This window comes from Rhinolophus sinicus, linkage group LG13, assembly GCF_036562045.2.
Source record: "Rhinolophus sinicus isolate RSC01 linkage group LG13, ASM3656204v1, whole genome shotgun sequence".
NCBI classification, from domain to species: Eukaryota; Metazoa; Chordata; class Mammalia; order Chiroptera; family Rhinolophidae; genus Rhinolophus; species Rhinolophus sinicus.
In genome coordinates this window covers 4,999,674-5,019,060 of record NC_133762.1, presented here as the reverse complement: position 1 = coordinate 5,019,060, position 19,387 = coordinate 4,999,674, and the positions used below count along the sequence as shown (strand labels likewise).

At 38.8% G+C, this 19,387-nt stretch overlaps 1 protein-coding gene and 1 long non-coding RNA gene across 4 annotated transcripts in view; both read left to right on the top strand.

The window, feature by feature from the left end:
* Positions 1-19,387, top strand: part of LRRC28 (leucine rich repeat containing 28) — an 80,012-nt gene that overhangs the window by 19,564 nt on the left and 41,061 nt on the right. The gene's annotated exons all lie outside the window — the stretch shown is intronic.
* On the top strand, positions 7-19,025 carry LOC141568309 (uncharacterized). The gene is made up of 2 exons (XR_012491433.1): positions 7-2,082; positions 18,743-19,025. It is a non-coding gene; the product is annotated as an uncharacterized LOC141568309 (long non-coding RNA).

Genomic DNA, 19,387 nt, shown 5'->3' with positions numbered 1-19,387 from the left:
TCATAATATGCAGCACACAGTAGTTTCTTGTCTATCACAAATCTGTTTTTATTCATATTTCTCACTGTATGTCTAGACAGTGGACTTTGGATATATTTGTAAGTATTCGATTGTCCATTGGTTTAAAGATAAAACTAAGAAATGTAGGGGAAGTGTGACAAAGAATCTTTTCCCTGATGCAAACATAAGAGAGAGGGATGTATGTTGTTTGTTTGTTTTTAAACTTTTATTTACTTTTTTAAGTCTAAGGACCCATCAGCTCCGGGTCAAGTAGTTGTTTCAGTCTAGTTGTGGAGGGCGCAGCTCATAGTGGCCCATGTGGGGATCGAACCGACAACCTTGTTGTTAAGAGCACGGCGCTCTAACCAACTGAGCTAACCAGCCGCCCCCGACATTTATGTTTTGGAGCTGCAATTACTACAACTGGGCATTGCTTTTCAGACCACTGCCCTGGTGAATTATTTGTATAGAAAAGCTACTTCAGTTCTGAAGTTCAGTTTTGAGTTTCACATCAGAGGATTTAGATGAACTGTGTATGATGTAATCATTTTAGTATCCAAACAGCAGATACATACAGTGTTTTCTCACGTTCTCTGGTGAGATAATTGGTGTGCATTCACTTTGATTTAATAAGAAATCATACTAGAATTTGGTAGCAGAATTTAAGTTTGGTCCTAGGGTTAATTGTCAGTTCTTCCTCCTGAACATGCTATTAGACTATGATGTACCTGAGGGCAACCTGCATTCTCCTGGGCTACCATTAAACACTCTGCCTTTCTTAGGGAGGCATCCTGAGACTTTCCTTGTGAACCCACACATTTGCAAATTCCACTGTCATATGTCATTTCCCAAATTTTAAAAAAAGAAGTATGATTTAAAAATTTAAAAAACCCTTGTGTTTCAGATAGTAGATGAAAGTTACTTTGCATTCAAGAATGAGCAGAGAAAAATACAGATGTCACATTGGCTGGGATTATTTCTATTTAATAACTCTGTCAGGAACATCAGCCAGACTTTTAGTGTATCCACGTGAAGTGCGTGACAACCACAATTGCAAATTACTACCTGACATGGAACTTCCTGGTCACAGGAGAATGTTCAAAGCTATTCATGTTAAGTCCAAGAATACAAGAGGCTATAATATTTCTTTATGATTTAAAAAATACTTTCTCCAAAGTTTTTCAAGTACAGAAATTTCTTGATGCACACATAATTACTGATTAATTTTTATACTTTATGTGCTGATCCACATATATATGTTCAAAATCATTTATAAAAATGGTACCAATATAGCAGTGACTGTTTAAAAATAATTTTTAAACTTCATATGTCTTACTTTTTCTAACTGTTAATATAAAAATTTCCTGTACGGTGTAGGAATATCTTTATTTTAGAGTTTATTGTATGGAATTAGGCCCAATGGTGTTGCATCGTTCTAGCTTTATCAAGTTTATATATCCAGATATTCAGGAAATTGGATTCTCTTTTGGAGATTACCTAGAAAGTATATCATTAAAATAATACTTTAAATTTTCGTAAATGAAATTCATAAAGACATATTGTAGAATCAAAATACATGGATATAATACTGCATTTATAAGCCTTTTTTATACATGTTTAAGTAACACATGAGAAATACAATTCTGTTAAACCATTGTTCTTTGTATTCTGTTACTCTCTTTTCCTGTAATGTAAGAGCATTTTATGGTTGAATGTGGCCATTTCCTTCCATTATATACTCTCAGAGTTTAACTATGTACGACTAATATCATTGACTGCTTCCTAATAACCAGTGAAGTGTGTAGGTTTCCTGACTACTTTCATATAATTTTTAATTTATATCTCACCTGTTGCACTCTAGATTTGAGGTATTTACTTTTCATTTTATTTCCCTATCATAAGCTTCTCTGTATTTGATTTTTCTTGTTTTAAGCAAAATTATTTGCAGTAATAGCCATGTATTTTGAATAGAAACTTTGGATTGAGCCATTGTATAGGTTTTTTTTCTTTCTAAGCCATCACAAATAGCAACGGACTGGGTCTTACTAATTATTTGATTCACTTTACGCATCTCTTTATAAGGTAATTTCACATGTCATGATTTGGATGGGTGACGGGCTGGGTACATCGCAAATGTTTGGGCACATGATATAGAAAAGGATTTTAACTGGTAAAAACAATGTTGTGTCCACTTGATGACAGTACATACCAGTGGATATCAAATTGATCGTCCCTTCTACCTAGACCATGCCGTTACGTATAGATTTCTTACGTGTCACATTCTTCGAGAGACTTAATATTTTACTATGTGTATTTGTTGTGGTTGAAAAACCTTTGAGTGTTTTTTAAATACATATTCAGTATTTAAAATTTGAAAAATTTTGGAGCCATATTTTAAAAATTTGAAACATTAGGAAGATCTGAGTGGCTATCGAGAGCTTTAAAAGGAGGATCTAAGAATGGATTGTAGGGGTTTCATGAACACTGTCAATTGTGTGCAGTTTGGTGTTTCTCTGTAGTAAAGAAGGTCCACTGTTTTCCTCAGTTTCTCAAACAAATCTCTGACTCATACGTGTTTGGTTCTGTTGTGTTGTTTACCAATGTCCGTTCTCTGGGAATGTCCCTTTCCCCCATTCTATTGGATTGCAGAGTACTGCCATTTTTCTACCATGTGACATTTCTTTCTCTCCATGTTTAAATGGTCCTGGCACAGGTACCTGACCCAAGCAGGACCAGTTTTTTGTTTGTTTGTTTTTCCTGGGAATTTTGGAAGAGGCTGGTGGGGGAGAAAAAGAGAGCAGAGGAGGCAGAAAATAAAACAGACCCCAGTCTTTCTTCTCTGGGATACTGCACCATGCTATGTAATCTTGTAAGGTGCTAGAAGGAGCCACGTGGACTAGGAAACAGCAAGAAACATGAAGCAGATACACAGGGAGAAGATGGAGGCAGAGACTTTCTCAGTCTTCTTTACTATCCCATCACTGGTTCTGTCCTTAAGGCTCACAGGGTTGTGCCGAAGCTAGCTCTGGTTGGCTTCTAGAAATTGCCACCAACAGACTTCCACGTAACATAGCTGCCCAAAGGCTGCAAACAGCCTGTCTGGGGTGTAGGATTAATTGTATATTGAACTCTCCTGTTTCCTTAACTCAAATGCTTTGAAATTGCAAAAGCTTTGATGAATAGTAGCAAGTCCAGGGTTGGCACGGTCAGGAGTCTGTCTGTGAAGTGGTTCGTTCTGTCACCTGTTGTTGTTTTTTTTCTTTTTCCTTTTTTACAATACGCTTTGCACTCTTCTATTAGATGTCTTTTTCTTTTCCTGAGTGCACGTAGTTTTTTAGGAGGTGCAGAGAACACTGGTGTGGAGTGGTGATGGGATGTAGGAATGTAAACACAGCCTATAAAGAGTATGTTAGTAAGCCAGCATAGGGGAGGAAAAATTTCTCCTCTGCCCTCTTAGGGTCTCCAGTTGGGCCTGAGACAATTAACGTACGACAGATGAACAGGAGAAAAGTATCCAGTTTTTACTTAGCAATTTGTATGTGTGCACAGGAACCTTCAGAAGAAAAACGAAGACCCAAGAAGCAGTGAGAGCCCAATGCTTACGTGCTAGATTGGACAAAAGCAGTCAGTTGTGCAACTGTGGCAAGACAGAGGGGTTGGGCTAGGGCAGTGCATTGTGGAAAAGGGAATGAAGGTCAGTTTAACAAGGTTTGTTTGTACAGATTTCCCTCGGCCTTGACTCCCGGTCTCTGGTGATAAGAATGTCTCCCTTATCCCTGCCACAGGGAGTATGCCTCTCACATGGACATTTTATCTCCTGTTTTCAGGAAGAAAAAGGAAGGTCAGAGTGCCCTTCTTGTCTGCGGTTTTCCACTGCCTTTAGCTCAAAATAATCAGTGTGCCAGAGTGGCATATTTGGGGATTACATGCTCTGACCGCCTATCCCAGCCATTGTGGAAGGGGCAGCGAGAGCGTCATCTTGTCTAAAACACATCCTTCAGACTCATCCCACTCCAGCGCTGAGAGAGCGAAAGCAGTTCCACATCTACTCCCCAAAACTGCTGGTTGAGAGTTGCTGGGGTGGGAGATGGGTATGAATTGCCTGGTGCTTCTGGTGGCTACACATGCACACATGTGGACACAGCAGCTGGCTTCTCTCATTTCAAAGGCCCCAGACACAGGGATAGAGACGCTGGCAGTGGGGCATTAGCCAGGGAACACTGATGTGGTACGTGTGGCGCTCCAACCAGCTTCAGCGGACACGCATCAGGGACTGAAGACAAGTGCTTGGAGCACTTATTTTACAAATCTTCCTGATTTGGTCCATAGACTCCAGCGTGAAAGATGAGGCTAGTTAAATAGTTTGGGTCTAACTTCACTCCAAGATGAATAAATAATCATCACGCCCCACCACAAATCTTCCAGCTAAAATTATTGAAGTGATGGTGTGTGGTGTAAGAACATGGAAACTAATAAGACTGGTTTCTCTCTCTTTTTTAAATTAAATGTATTGGGGTAACCTTGGTTCATAACATTATGTAAGTAAAGGCTTTCCCAGACAAATGAAAGCTGAGGGAAATGTTCCAATACAAGACCTGTATTAATGAGAAATGTTGAAAGGAGTCCTTCTACCTGAAACAAAAAGATGAAAGGATACAAAACTGTGACTAAGATGGCAAACAGAGGACAGAAGCAGAAAATTGCAACTCTATTTCAGAATATTGTATTAAACACTTAATTATAAACTAAAGATTAAAGGGGGAAAAGCATTTTTAAAAAAAGACTATAGCTTTTGCAATTTTCAAACAAATACGCAGCATATAAAGTGATAATTGTGGCCGGCCCGGTGGCTCAGGCGGTTAGAGCTCCGTGCCCCTAACTCCGAAGGCTGCCAGTTCCATTCCCACATGGGCCAGTGGGCTCTCAACCACAAGGTTGCCAGTTCGATTCCTCGACTCCCGCAAGGGATGGTGGGCTCTGCCCCCTGCAACTAGTAACAGCAACTGGACCTGGAGGTGAGCTGCACCCTCCACAACTAAGACTGAAAGGACAACAACTTGACTTGGAAAAAAGGCCTGGAAGTATACACTGTTCCCCAATAAAGTCCTGTTCCCCTTCCCCAATAAAATCTTTAAAAAAAAAAAAAAAGTGATAATTCTGACGACAAAAATATAAAATGGGGAGGGGGAAAGGACTACACTTGCACAGGTTGAATCGAGATAAGATGCAATCGGAAGAAAAAGGACTTTTTATTGTATATGGACTGGTCTCTCTTTAACCCTTGTCTGTAGTAGAATCTTTGTCCTATTTCAGTCAAGGGTGGTGGCAGCTGGGAATCTCTTCTCTTTTAAAAGGGAATTGTCACTTTTTGGAGTTGATCTAGGTTTCTTGGTGTCCTCAGTCTCTGACAAGTTTTAAAAACTATAATTATGTAGCTTATCCAGCTTCTTTTAGTAGTTAGGGTGTGAGTGGTAATCTCTTTTGACTTTTGACTTCCTGATTGGAGTTCAGTCCTCCTCCCCCACTGGCTACCACAGTTTGTCTTTGTTCCTCTGTGCCTTCTTTCTGCCTTCTTCCGGATTACTTTGAATACGTTTTTAGTGTTCTATTGTATTCCTCTATTGGTTTTTCTTTCGGGTTAACTTATTATAGTTTACTTAGGATATTGTACCACTTAATATATAAGAACCTTCCAATAGTATACTTCCATTTATCCTCTTTCTGTTGTGTTTTTTTATCATATATTTTATTTGTCTAGTTCTTATGTACTCTAACATGTTTATTTTGCAACAGTCAGTGGTCTTTAGAGGAAATCAAGATAACAAAAAAAGATATTCTTTGTATCTACCCAGACGTATTTACCATTTCCTGCGCTCTTCATTATTTTTCCTGTAGATCTGGTTTCTATCTGGTATCATTTCTCCTCAGCCTGAAGTACTTCCCTTCAGTATTTCTTGTGGTGCAGGTCTATTGGCAAGGAACTCTCTCAGTTTTTCGTGATGCAAAAATCTTTATTTTTGAAGAATATTTTCTCTGGATTGACAGGATTATTTTTTAGCATTTGAAAAAACACACACCTTCCATTGTCTTCTGACCCAATTGTTTCTGATGAGAAGTCAGTTGTAATTTATGTCATTGGTACTCTGTGCATAATCTTTTTCTATGGCTACGTTAAAATTTTTCTTTTTATCTTTGGTGTGAATCAGTTTGTTTGTGATATGCCACAATGTAAGATTTTAAAAATATTTTTCCTGCTTGAGGTTTTCTTGATTCCCAAACTGGGATATTTTCTGTCATTATTTCTTTAAATATTTTGTTGCCCCATTTTCTCTTCCCAGAACTCCAGTTACACACATTAGATCATTTGATACTGTTCCACAGGTTACTGAGGCTTTTTAAAAAAAATCTTTTTTCCCCGCCTGATCTAAAGGTTGGATGATACCTGTTGATCTGTTGTCTGCTCCATGAACTTTTTCTGTGCTGTCCACTATGCTATTTTTTAAGCCCTTCTTCACTCTTTCACAGCCGTTTCCTGCTTAGTACCCTCCTATCCTACCTTTTCCAGCCACTTCCACCCCCTGAATCTGATGTCTGGCTCTTCTGCCCTCTGAGACTGTTGAACTCTGCTTGGGCCCCACCTCCCTGTCCTGTGGAAGAAAGCCAGGTCCAATGCAGGGCTCACCTCTTCTGCTTCCCTTATTTCAGGGATCAAAAGCTGTGTTTCCTCTCCATGGCTTGGAAACCGTTGCCTAATGTATTTTTGACTAGTTTAATCATTGTATTTCGGTGGGAGGCAAGTCTGGTGTCCCTGAGCGTATCATGCCTGGGAGTGGAAGGCCTGTTATGTGTTCTTTGATTTCTCATCCGATCACTTACCTGCATGCCTATATATCAGTCATATACCACTTTAACATTCACAGGTTGCCTTCTGCCACTTCCAGTACCAAAACGATGACATTATTTGTTACATATCAAATTTAAACTCATTTTCTTCCAAAGGCTTTTTCTGACTCGATTTAAGTGAAGTTATGTGATCTATTATGAAGAGAAGTATTGTACTCTTACAGGTAAAAGATAGTTGGGGAAGGGTTTTCATCAACTGAGAGCTCCTTGCCAAGCGTTTTGTAACTCACCCTTGGTAAAGACCACCAAGGACAGTAGGTATTGGAAGAGTCACAAAAAGCAGCTAATCTTTGAGAGTGGAGAGAAGCTGGATGCTTTTTTGCTTTACTATAAGCTGTGAACTCCCACGAGAGAAGGTTTTGGTAACAAATAAAATGTAACCAGGAGTCAGAAAAGTTGTTGCTTACATCTGGCATATAAATCAGCCTATTTATTTTTCGAAATGCTTTTATCCTTGAAAAATTGTTTTGCATACCAAAAAAGGAAGGATTTTTTAGCCCCAATGAACCACATGAAAGCAGTCTGTCTTGGACTTCAATGGAGAAAGGCATGCCCAAACACAGAAATACGTATATATAACGAGCTTGAATTGTTCCTAAAACTCAGGCTTCCAAGTATGGTTACATTTATTATTTCTTTTCTTACAATGTATTTTTCTTCTAGTGGAGCCTCTGCTGCTGTATTGAAATGAAATTTAGTATCTGGTCTTCGATCTGTCCCGTTGCCACCTAAATTGTTCTGGGATGGATCTGTGTGCTCATTGGCCTCATGTGGAGTCAGGAAGAGCAGATGAGCCTGCTTCCTGCAGGGGACAGGGAAGGAAACCGAGCTCCATCTCTGGGTCTCCCCCCCCTCCTGCGTCATTCCCCCCCCCCCCCTTTTTGCTTATTACCCACTTTGTGGACACTGCATCGCTAGACTCTGATGCATAATAGCACAGGCGGAAACGCTTCTCCAGGGGCTCTGAGCCCGCTCCTGCAGGTACGAGACTGGTTCCAGGTACCCCACTTTTGCATTCCCTGGGCTGCGGTTTCTAGGAACACTAGGTCAGCCCTGATGTCTATTGTGCCCGCCTCCTGCGTGATCAACCCAAAGGGAGAGTCAAGCATCCATCTTTCTGAATCCTCAAAACACAAAGGGTCTCCCTATACTTCTTGCCCCCAGATCATCAAGGCTTTTCACCCTGTGTACCCTAGTTGGGCAGATACCTCGGTCATTTAGGGAGAATTTACCCCGCTAGGGAAGACTCCGCTTTTCACTGATTCTCCATCAATGCTGGTAAAAGACCTCGCTAGCACTTTCATCACTAAAAAGGAATCTAAATAATTAATCTCTGTCAGATCACCCCTCGGGTGTCACCAGACTATATATGTATGGGCAGCAGTGTATATACATAGACTTTTCTCTGTGTTGTGGGCTTATCTACATGACCTGGGCACTACTGTTTCATCTGCTTACCAAAAATTATTCATTGGTTCAAAGTGCCATGCTGTGTGTCAGAGGAAGTGGGGATGGTGAAGGGGAACAAAATCTAGACCCGACTTCAGAGGAGCTTATCATATTTTATTGTCTAGTGTTTTAAACTGTGTACTTTCCAAGGAAGAGACTAGACAGAGAGGCTGGAGAACGAAGTATTCAATGTGTTAGTTGTCTGTCGTCTTGGTACAGTGCTGAGTGACATTGATACCCAATGTGACAACTAATGGATAGAGAGACAATATGCAGCGATCCGCCTAACCCCAGCTGGCTGGATGACCACTGAACACTTGAATACATTGTCTATCAAAGTCCTAAACTCATATTCAGAACCTGCTCTTTCAGTGTCTCTCATTAGAACATAGTACTTAATTAAGAAAGTAACTTTATACTGTAGTTAAATGTATGTTAGTAACTTTATAGTAACATATATACAGAGGGTGCCCCAAAAATGTGTACACATTTTAAGAAAGGAAAACTGTATTAAAATTGTAATACTCAATATGTACTGATAACAAAAGATGAATACAAGTCACGTTTGACTTCTGCAATTGCAACAGGTGCTCAAAGTGGTTCCCATCAACATCCAGACACTTCTGATGACGGCAATCTATTGCTTGAGCAATACTGACCAGAGGGTCCACTTGTATACAGCATGTTTTTTGGCACCCCAAGTATTTTTATTCATATTTTTATGTAACATTATCTTGGCGTATATCAGATTAGCCAAAACACATAGATTTCTCAGAAGGAATATCTTTACACTGCAGCTATCCTATATTGTAAAATCTGGTTACCCATGGAACTAAAACTTTAAAATTTTATTACAAACTTTTCCACGCTTTGAAAATTGGGCAAAAAACAGAGAATAAAAATGGCCATTCAAATTCTTCTAAAAGAAGGAAAGTTCTGTTTTCTGGGCCATGCATCGTTCTTAGTGTCAAGTAAATACAGAAAATACTACTCTTTAGGGAAGGTGTGAAGGGAAATAGTGGGAAACTTGCCGCATGTCCAAAAAACAAAAGTTCATTTGTGATGATCCCTTTAAAAAAAGTCACAAGGAGAAAAGTTAGTCCTTCAGCCTTGGAAAGTCTCTCCCATCAGTCATACTCCTGACGAAGGCACGGACGGTTCCTTCGTGAAAAGATTTAAAAGCAGCTAACCTGACAGCGGCAATCCGATTGGAAATCTAAAAGGGAATACTTCTGAATTCACTACGCATGCAGTCTGCTTCTCTTTCCTTTCTGTGTACAGTAATTTTCTACACCATGGCTTTGACAAGCTTGGTGCTATGCGGGAACCATGAAAACAGTGCTGAGGTCAGTGGCAGAGGAGTTAAGACGTCACGCGTCATGGGAGGGACCAGGCTGATGTGTAAGTGGTGTGGGAGGAGCTCGTGATATGGATTTGGATGCTTCTTTTTATTTTATCTGAAATGTAGCCCTCTCACAGTCTGTCACACGTCCTGCGTCCAGCATGCTCGTTCGAAATTGCAGGTTTGATATGCTACTTCCCCAATTAAAATCCTTCATGTAAATAATTTACCAAAAATGCATGACTGGGTTCATAATCATTTGTTGATTACGAATACCAAGAATTAGGGGTATTAAAAGAAGCTGGTGAATATAACTGTTCTTAATCTTTTAGAGTGAATTTTCTTGAGAACTTAATATATTTTCCTAGGCACAACCTGTTAATGAGACTGCAGAGATTTAATTGTTATTTTTGGCTCTAAATCAACTTGCAGCGCTTTAGAGGTGTTGTTTTGTGACATGATCAGAAAATGATGTTTCATGTCAAATTATATAGTTGTGAAGAAAAAGGAGCTGGCAGAATATAGGTTATGTGCTGAAATAAGTATTTCTTAAAAAGTAATGCCTTCAATATGTAATACTTTTCTTTTTTTCCTATGTTATTTGAGCATGCTTGTTGCTTACTTCATCTGTAAATTATGTTTTAATTTGTTAAAGATTTTAATTTAAATCAGATTGTCTATTCTGCAAGTAATTTTGAAGTTAATGACTGTTTTAGTGAATGAAAAGCTTTATGATTTGCCAAGGGTTGATGTAATAGAAGTAATTAAACAAAATTTAGTTTGATATGGATTGTTACCAAACTCCCCTCTGAGCCCCCATGTGCAATTGACATCATAGTTCTTTGTTTAATACTTTTTACTATTCCTTTTGAAAAAATTAACATTTAGGTAATCAATGTAATATGTAAACCCTCATATCCTATTATGTCATGCCTTTTAGCAGCAGAAAGTAAATTTTCAAGGTTGTCATTCTGTGCCTGTCATAAAATCAGACACATTAAAATTAGCACAATTTGGACTTCAGTGGTAGAGTGAATATCAGAACCCATCAAATTAAAACCACACTGGATAAGGAAATGGAGACATAGGGATCAAGTGACATGCGTTTTATAGGCTTTTGCTTTATTACTGAAAGTTCACAGTTCTTAAAACTCCATAGAATTCTAAGTGTGGGAAATAGCTTTATCCCTTGAAGAGCAAAAGTTTTAAATTTTGATGAAACCCAGTTTGTCAGTTTTTTTATCTCATGGATTGTGCTGTGATGTCAGCCAAACCTAGGACCCCCCCAAATTTTTCTCTTACACAAGTTCTATATAAACTTAGCTATTGTGTGTTCTGTCTGTCATCCATTTCAAGTGAATGATTGTGTGTGGTGTGAAGTAAGGGAGGGGATATTTTTAGATATGGGATATTCAGTTGTTCCAGTACAACCTGTTGAGAAGACTATCCTTTCTTTGTTGAATTACCTTGATACCTTTGTCGCAAATCAGTTGACCGACCATAAACATATGGGTTTAATTTCTCATATTCTGATCCATCCGTCGTTATGTCTGTCATTATGGGAAAACTGCACTGACTTGCTCACTGGAGCTTTGTAAGAAGTTTTGAGGTGAGGCTTGTAAGTCCTCCAACTTTTTTTGTTTTTTTTTCAAATTTCTTTTGAAATAATCAAATTTCATTGATTTTTCTTACAACCAAAGAAAACTCAATGCTGCATTTTGGGCGTTCCATTTGTACACATACGTCTATGTATATACAGTGGTAGTAAGAAGCTACAGATGAAGGTCTGGAGGGCGTTGTATCAAAGAGGGGATCATTACACTGTACTCAGTGTAATTTCTGATCACTCAGTCTGTTTCTTGCTTCCATTTTAATTTATGTGCCTTAGGACTTTAAACTTGCTTCTCTCATTTTATGATGCTTTCCACAGCGTTCATGCCTCTTGTCACTAATACAGGGACAGTGAAGGGCCAGGTGAGGGGCCAGATGACACGGTCTGCATCGTGACCTCTTGTAGGACGGACAGTTGAAGGATAGACAGACTCAAGACTGAGGGAAGCTATTTCTGCTTGTCCCACCCCCTGAGGACCTACTGCTCTATTTACTGATGGCCAGATCTCAGTGGTGGCCGTGGAGCAAAAAGAAGATAAAGGTTCTGGGTTTTGACTCACACCAGATTCCTTAAATGCCTTTCCATGTCCTCTAGAGATTGTGTAAATATCGGGGGTGCCAAAAAAATGTATACACATGACTTGTATTCATCTTTTATTATCGGTATATATTGAGTATTACAATTTTAATACAGTTTTTTCCTTTCTTAAAATGTGTATACATTTTTGGGGGCACCCTTTGTGTATAAAAAGAGATTAGATGAAAGGGTGCCAAGCAATTACGATGGTTACTGGAAGAGTTCTCTCTGTGTCTTCTTTATAAGCATGACTGAATTTATGTATTGTGAAAGGCTAGGAAGTAAATATTGTGAACCTCTTTATATAGAGAGTAACATATATTGAGTAATACTCAAACTTTGTTATTTATATTTTCTATTACTATAATTTTTAAATTACGGTGAATAAATACATTTTATCCATATAAAAATAGAGATTTTGTAGCAGAGTATTCATTGAATTTTTAAATTCTTTCATGAAACTAAAGTAAAATATATATACTACTTTGAAATTTATCAATATTTAACAAAATATTTATAAGAAAAATATCATTCAGATATTGCTAGAACTAAAATTCTCCCAATACCTTTAAGATTCAAGCTTTAGCTTTTGATAAAGTATTGGGGTATGTTTAAAATACTTTACGGAATGTTAATTAACAACTACTGTCTTCTTAAGCCTCTTGGACATGCTAATTAAGAACAAGTAAAATTTGAAAAGTGGAAAATTATGAATTTTTCCTTCTATATGTTTATGTCATTTTAAAATTACTTTGAAAATAAACACAGTGACTTTGTTCTCTTGAAACTCTTCTTTGTGTTTCTCCAGTCAGGTCTCTTTGAATGGTCTACTTCAAGTTTCTCTCAACAGTGCTCTGTATAAAGTATGTTAGTAAATCTTGGTGAAATTTGCGATGGGTAACTTCCCATTTCTTCCTCACTGCTTAGGAAAAGATGGCAGTATTTTACTATCAGTCATTGAAGCATTAAGCCTTAATAGTAGGAGTTAGTTAATTTGGAACATGATTGTGGCTATTCAGAGGACCACTTTTGTTAAATGTTCATATTTCTCCCTTTGTCTTCATTTAATTATTCCTTTCTGTTGTTCCTTATTAGGCTAAATTACTTTGGGATTTCTAATGAAAAATTAAATATCTTAGAATGATCTTGCTTTTAAGGAGACATGCAGACTACTGATGCTGAACTTTTTCTTTTTGCTGTTGACCCTGACACTGCCTGCTTTGGTTTCCTAATTTAGTAACAGAAATAAAACTATGCACTACTGGGCAGGTTTGGTATGCTGGCGCCAAGCCAGGAAGCATGGGTTTCTTAAGTAAATGGACCGATGGGGCTTTGCGGAAAACACAGATTACGTTACAGGAGCTTTGCACTTCGCAAATCCCTAACCGGTTAAAGGAACTCGGCTAACCCACTGCCACCTAAATAAAAGTCAGTTTTGTTCAAACGCACATTCACACTAAATGATGGATTGTTTCCTTTCCCAAAGTTACCCTTCATTTTTGTGTCTTCAATTTCATATTTTTGTAAACTTTTGAAAAGCACTTTCTGTTTTAGTGGATGAATAATGCATCGAAATTAGTTAACTCTATTCCGTTATTTTATGCATTTGTAATACCTTTCAAAATAGCATGATATAAAAGAGCTGATGGGGAGGCTGGATGGCTCAGTTGGTTAGAGCGCGAGCTCTGAACGACAGGGTTGCCGGTTTGATTCCCACATGAGCCAGTGAGCTGCGCCCTCCACAACTAGATTGAAGGACAACGACTTGGAGCTGATGGGCCCTGGAGAAACACACTGTTCCCTAATATGCCCCCCCCCCGCCAAAAAAAAAAAGAGTTGATAATATATATATGTAATATGCTTCTGTGTGAGGAAATGAAAGCAAGCTCTGACAAAGATAAATCAAAAAAAAAAAAAAAAAGTGCCTGGTTTTCCAGCGCTGCCTCTGGCACCTGCTTTCCTGGGCACCCTGGGTTCCTGCTGTTGCTCTTACACTGTGGTGATTCTTACTGTTCCATGTCCTGCAGCACTCACTGTACTCTGGGTGGCTTTGCAGTGGCTGCTTTCTTGAACGTTTGAACACTCGCTGTTTTCTTGTCTGCTGACACTTTTGCTCTTGTTGACGCTTCTTGTCGGCCATCTCCATGGTCTCAAGGTCCATTGGTTCTGAATTTGGAGAATTCAGGATTAGCCCACGCCCTTTCTCCCTCAAACCTTTCTGTATTTCTCCTACTCTCTGCCTCTCATTGTCGGATGAGGGCCAGCCGTCCACCCTAATGATCTTCGAACAATTAATTCTACTTCTAGGGATAATGTTGGTGGGTATGGATGGATTTGGTTCCAGCAATGGGGATGCTGGAAATTACACTAATGTAGGATTAATCACAATATGGAACCAAATGCATTTGATACAAACATAAGTGGTCAAATCACATTGACGTTAGGCTTGATAAGCTTTCCCATTGTATAAATGCCACCCAAACGCAGAAGTATGAAAGAATACTGCATATCACAAGTTTCTTGACCAAAAGGGGTCAGAAGGTTACTAATCTGTAACAATAGTCAGTTTTTTAAATCATCTGTTCCTCAACTAGTCCTAGCTTCTGGTTTCCTCCCTCTTGACTCCCTTTCTTATCTCATTCTTCTGCCTCCCAGTTGATTCCAAGACTCTTAAAATAAATCCACATGCCCTGGAGCCCGGCTTGTAGTTCCTCTGCCACTGGCCTTTCCTTTGCTTTCCTGAGGGAGAGGGCACTGTTGTAACAAAGAGATGGGCAGAGGGGAGGTGTCTGTTGTCAGAGATTCAAAGTGGCATCTACTGGTTACTCTGTAATGCGGAACAGTAGGGAAGATGTAGTATGTAGATAGTTTTGCTCTCTTAGTAAATTTAATTGTTTAAGTGCACTGTATTCATGTTATTGTTATTGCTGGTATTAATAATAATTTAAAAATAATACTACCTTAACAGTTGCTTTTTTTTTTTTTTTAAAGATTTTATTGGGGAAGGGGAACAGGACTTTATTGGGGAACAGCGTGCACTTCCAGGACTTTTCTCCAAGTCAAGTTGTTGTTCTTTCAGTCTTAGTTGTGGAGGGCGCAGCTTAGCTCCAGGTCCAGTTGCTGTTGCTAGTTGCAGGGGGCACAGCCCACCATCCCTTGCAGGAGTCGAACCTGCAACCTTGTGGCTGAGGACATGCTCCAATCACCTGAGCCATCCGGGAGCTCAGCGGCAGCTCAGCTCAAGGTGCCGTGTTCAATTTTAGTTGCAGGGGGCGCTGTCCACCATCCCTTGCGGGAGTCGAGGAATTGAACTGGCAACATTGTGGTTGAGAGGATGTGCTCCAACCAACAACTGAGCCATCTGGGAGGCAGCTCAGCGCAAGGTGCCGTGTTCAATCTTAGTTGCAGGGGGCAGAGCCCACCATCCCTTGCGGGACTCGAGGGATTGAACTGGCAACCTTGTGGTTGAGAGCCCACTGGCCCATGTGGGAATCGAACCGGCAGCCTTCAGAGTTAGGAGCACGGAGCTCTAACTGCCTGAGCCACCAGGCCGGCCCCAACAGTTACTTTTAAAAGTGATAAATTTTGCTCCTTCTACAGACGGAGCAGAGATTATTATGATTGTTAGTACATTTATTAAGTATTTAAACTAGTCTCAATAAATGTAAAAGAACTTGATCCCTTCTTGTTGGTTTCATTTGGTGTCATTGTCTTTCCGCCCTACGAACTTGCTTTAATATTTTTTATAGGGCAGGTCTACTAGAAACTGATTTTCTCATTTCTCGTTCTTCTTTAGTTTGACTTTATTTTTGATAGTTTTGTTGGATACATAATGTTTTAAAATATATATTTTTTTTCCTTTCAGCATTTTAAATATGTCATTTCAGTGTCTTCTGACTTTTACGGTTTCTGATGAGAAGTCCGCTTTGGTTGTATTGTTTCCTATATATGAGTCATTTTTCTCCTGCGGCTTTCAAGATTTTGTTTTTATTTCTTTCAGCAAAATTTGACTATGGTATGTCTAGGTATGGATCTCTTTGTGTTTTTCCTACTTGGAATTCACTAAACTTCTTGGATCTGTAGATTAATGTTTTTCATCCAATATGGGATCTTCGGCCATTGTCTTTTTACATATTTTTTCTGCTACTTTCTTTGCTTTCCTTTTGGATCTCCCATTATACATATCATGGTATCCCACAGGTCTCTGAGTTTCTGTTCATTTTCACTTGTTTTTTTCCTTCAAAGTTGACCATTTCTATTGATAATATCTTTTCGTTTACTATTTCTTTCCTCTCCCATCACAAATCGGTTCCCGAGACTACCTAGTGAGTTTTTCATTTCAATTATTGTATTTTCCATTTTAGAGTTGTTCCTTGGCTCTTTTTACGGCTTATATTTTTTAATTTAGATGCTTTATTGCTTGAGTCATTGTCATCATATTTTTCTTTAATTTTTGACATAGTTTCCTTTGCTTCTTTAAGCACATTTATGACATCTGCTTTGAAATCTGTGCCAAGTTCAACATCTGGACCCATTCAGAGTTAGTTTCTGTTGACTTCTTTTTTTTTTTTTTCTTCTTGGTGATGGGTCGTACTTTGCTGTTTCTTTGCATGTCCTGTATTTTTGTTGTTGTTGTTGTTGTTGTTGTAAAAAATTGGAAAATTTAGGTAATATATTGTGGCAACTTCGGATTTTGATTTCTTTTTCTGAGCATTGTTTTATTTATTTAATTTTTGTTCCTTTCTAGGGTTTAAATTGCAGAATCTTTTCCCCCTGTGGTGTGTAGCCTCTGATGGCTCTGCTCAGATTTTTAGTCTTACTTCTTATTTTTTAACCTGGCTTGCGAGGGTGGCCATTGTATCTGTGTAACTTAGGGATAGCCATCTATTTGAAAAGAGATTTTGCTCAAATACTTCAAGTCCATAAAGGTTCTGTAAAGCTTCTGTCTTCTGCTGGTTGAAATGTATTTGGATGGTGGAGTGCATGCAGAGGCAGTCGGTTATCACATCTGCTTTGGCTTTGACTTTGTGTGAACTCTTGGGTCTTCCCTGTACATACTCATAGTTTCTCAATTGTCTAAGGATTTATAGAGAGCATATCTAGCACTTAATTTGCTCTCTCATTTCCAGAATCTCCCCATTAAATTTATGGCCGTTCAACCACTCATTCCAACTGGCGCTGCAATCCCAGGCTAGCAAAGCAGATGTGATGTTGTATATTTTCCTCATTATTTTCCTCCATGGTGTGTCCCTTTTAGCTTACAGAGCTTTGAGATTTTGTCCCACGTCTCAGATCAGATCAAAGCTGTGCTCTTATAGTCAACCATGCTTTGGTAAACTAACATTTCTTTACTTTTTTTTTTTTTTTAATTGGGGAATATTGGGGAACAGTGTGGTTTTCCAGGGCCCTTCAGCTCCAAGTCAAGTCGTTGTCCTTCAACCTAGTTGTGGAGGGTGCAGCTCAGCTCCAAGTCCAGTCAGCGTTTTCAAAAATCTTTAGTTTCAGAAGGCGCAGCCCACCATCCCACGCGGGAATTGAACCGGCAACCTTGCTGTTGAGAGCTCGCGCTCTAACCAACTGAGCCATCCGGCCGCCCCTCCAGAAGCTCAGCAGCAGCTTGTTGTCTTCAATCTAGTTGTGGAGGGTGCAGCTCACTGGCCCATGTGGGAATCGAACTGGCAACCCTATTGTTCAGAGCTCACACTCTAACCAACTGAGCCATCCAGCTGCCCCTAAACTAACATTCTTGAGATTGAACTTGGTGGTATGACGGGAGAGGAGCCACTCCAGGCAAAAAAAGAAAAGAAAAGAAAAGAAAAGAAAAAGGCATGCAGACTCCCACTACTCTGGAGTGAAGCTTTACCAGGTTTTCAAGAATAAACACTCCTGACTTACTGTCTGCTTTAGTTGATTTCAAGAGCCCTGAAATAGTTGTTTTTTTTACAGTGTTATGATGCTTGTTTTTAGTGGAGAGACTTCCCTGAGCTCTTCATCCCACCCAAGGCCCCCACTCTTTTGAAATATTCTCAAGCCATTTATTTGATTAGCTATTTTAAATGTTGAAGGACCTCATGGAGCTTCAGAATCCCTATTTTTGTCATGAATTTTATGATGTCTTTCCATCTTTTGTTCAGTGGCACTTCAGTTCTAAAGTTATTAGACAAGGTCCTTTGTCTGAAGTTATTGAGAAAAACATTGAAAACAGACTTTCTCTTAGGTATGTAAACTTCTTTTAAGGGTGTGCAAGTCTTCTTAGGCCCTTTTCCTAATCTGGGCTTTAAGTTCCTGTCTAGGATGTTTGAACATTATTCTCCTTAGTTGAGAAGGTGGAAGCCTTTTATTTGTCATTTGTTAGCTAATTATTCTTGCCTCAAGCACAGTATGAGAAATCTTTTTGTTATCCTTACCATCTTTCTGAAGTGTGGCTCATTCAGGACAAGGGAGTTTCCTTGATTCTTGCAGATGTATGTCTAAAACTATAATCAAAGACAAATGTAAATGTCAGAAAGCAATAAGATGCATATATAACCTAAGATCTTGGATTTTATTTATTTAGGGCACTATTTAACATCAATTTTTATTCCCCTTTACTCCAAAGGAATAAAACGAAAGTCACCAAATGTTGTTTGTAGATTTGCAACTCTTCAGAGGATGGGAGAAAATGAGATTTTATCATAAGATAGATTTTAACAAGTAAGCGTGCAATTCCTGTAATAATTCCCAGAAGAGCACAGCATCATTTCAGAGTTGACGATTTGTTTAAAATACAAAATCTAATTGAGTTGTTGAGGACAACAGCAGATCAATAAACAGTAATATCTAAGCAACAGAAAAGTAAATTCCTCCTTTTCTTGTTTTAGGTGCTACAGTAGGAAACGGAACTGTTGGTGAATCACCACTGACTAGGTTTCCTGAATGACTAATTGTTTTTTAATATGCTAATGTGTATTATGATAATACGGCACACCTACCATTTTTTCCTAAACTTATGTGACCATCATGGGAACATGGTTCCAAACTGGTATTTCTGTGAACGTGGTTGGAGTAAACACTGCTGTATGTTAGTGGTACCACAAGTATCGTTGTAAACATTTGTTGTCAATCAAATTCATGTAAAAATTAAATGTGGATTTTTTTAAAGTTGCTTTTTGGGGCGTTGTTTTGACATAATTTCTTATTTTCTACTCTACTGCCAGTTCCAATAATCAGATGAGTCGAGCATACAATAAATTAATTTGATAAAGTTTCACATTCTTGGAAACTGTGTACAACAAACTCATTTCTAAAAGAAGTACAATGGATAGGGCACAAGTCATCTGTTCATATTGCACTGTTCGGTATTCTTTATTCTTGCAAGTTTTTATTGTTCTTTTTGTTTCATTGTTCTGTCACTTCCTCTCATTGAGGGTCAAATGCCCCTCAAGCTTTGTTAATGCAGTATAGAAGAAAAGATTTACAGAACGCAATGAAAGTTTTCAAACTCCGATGTATATTGACCTACTTGC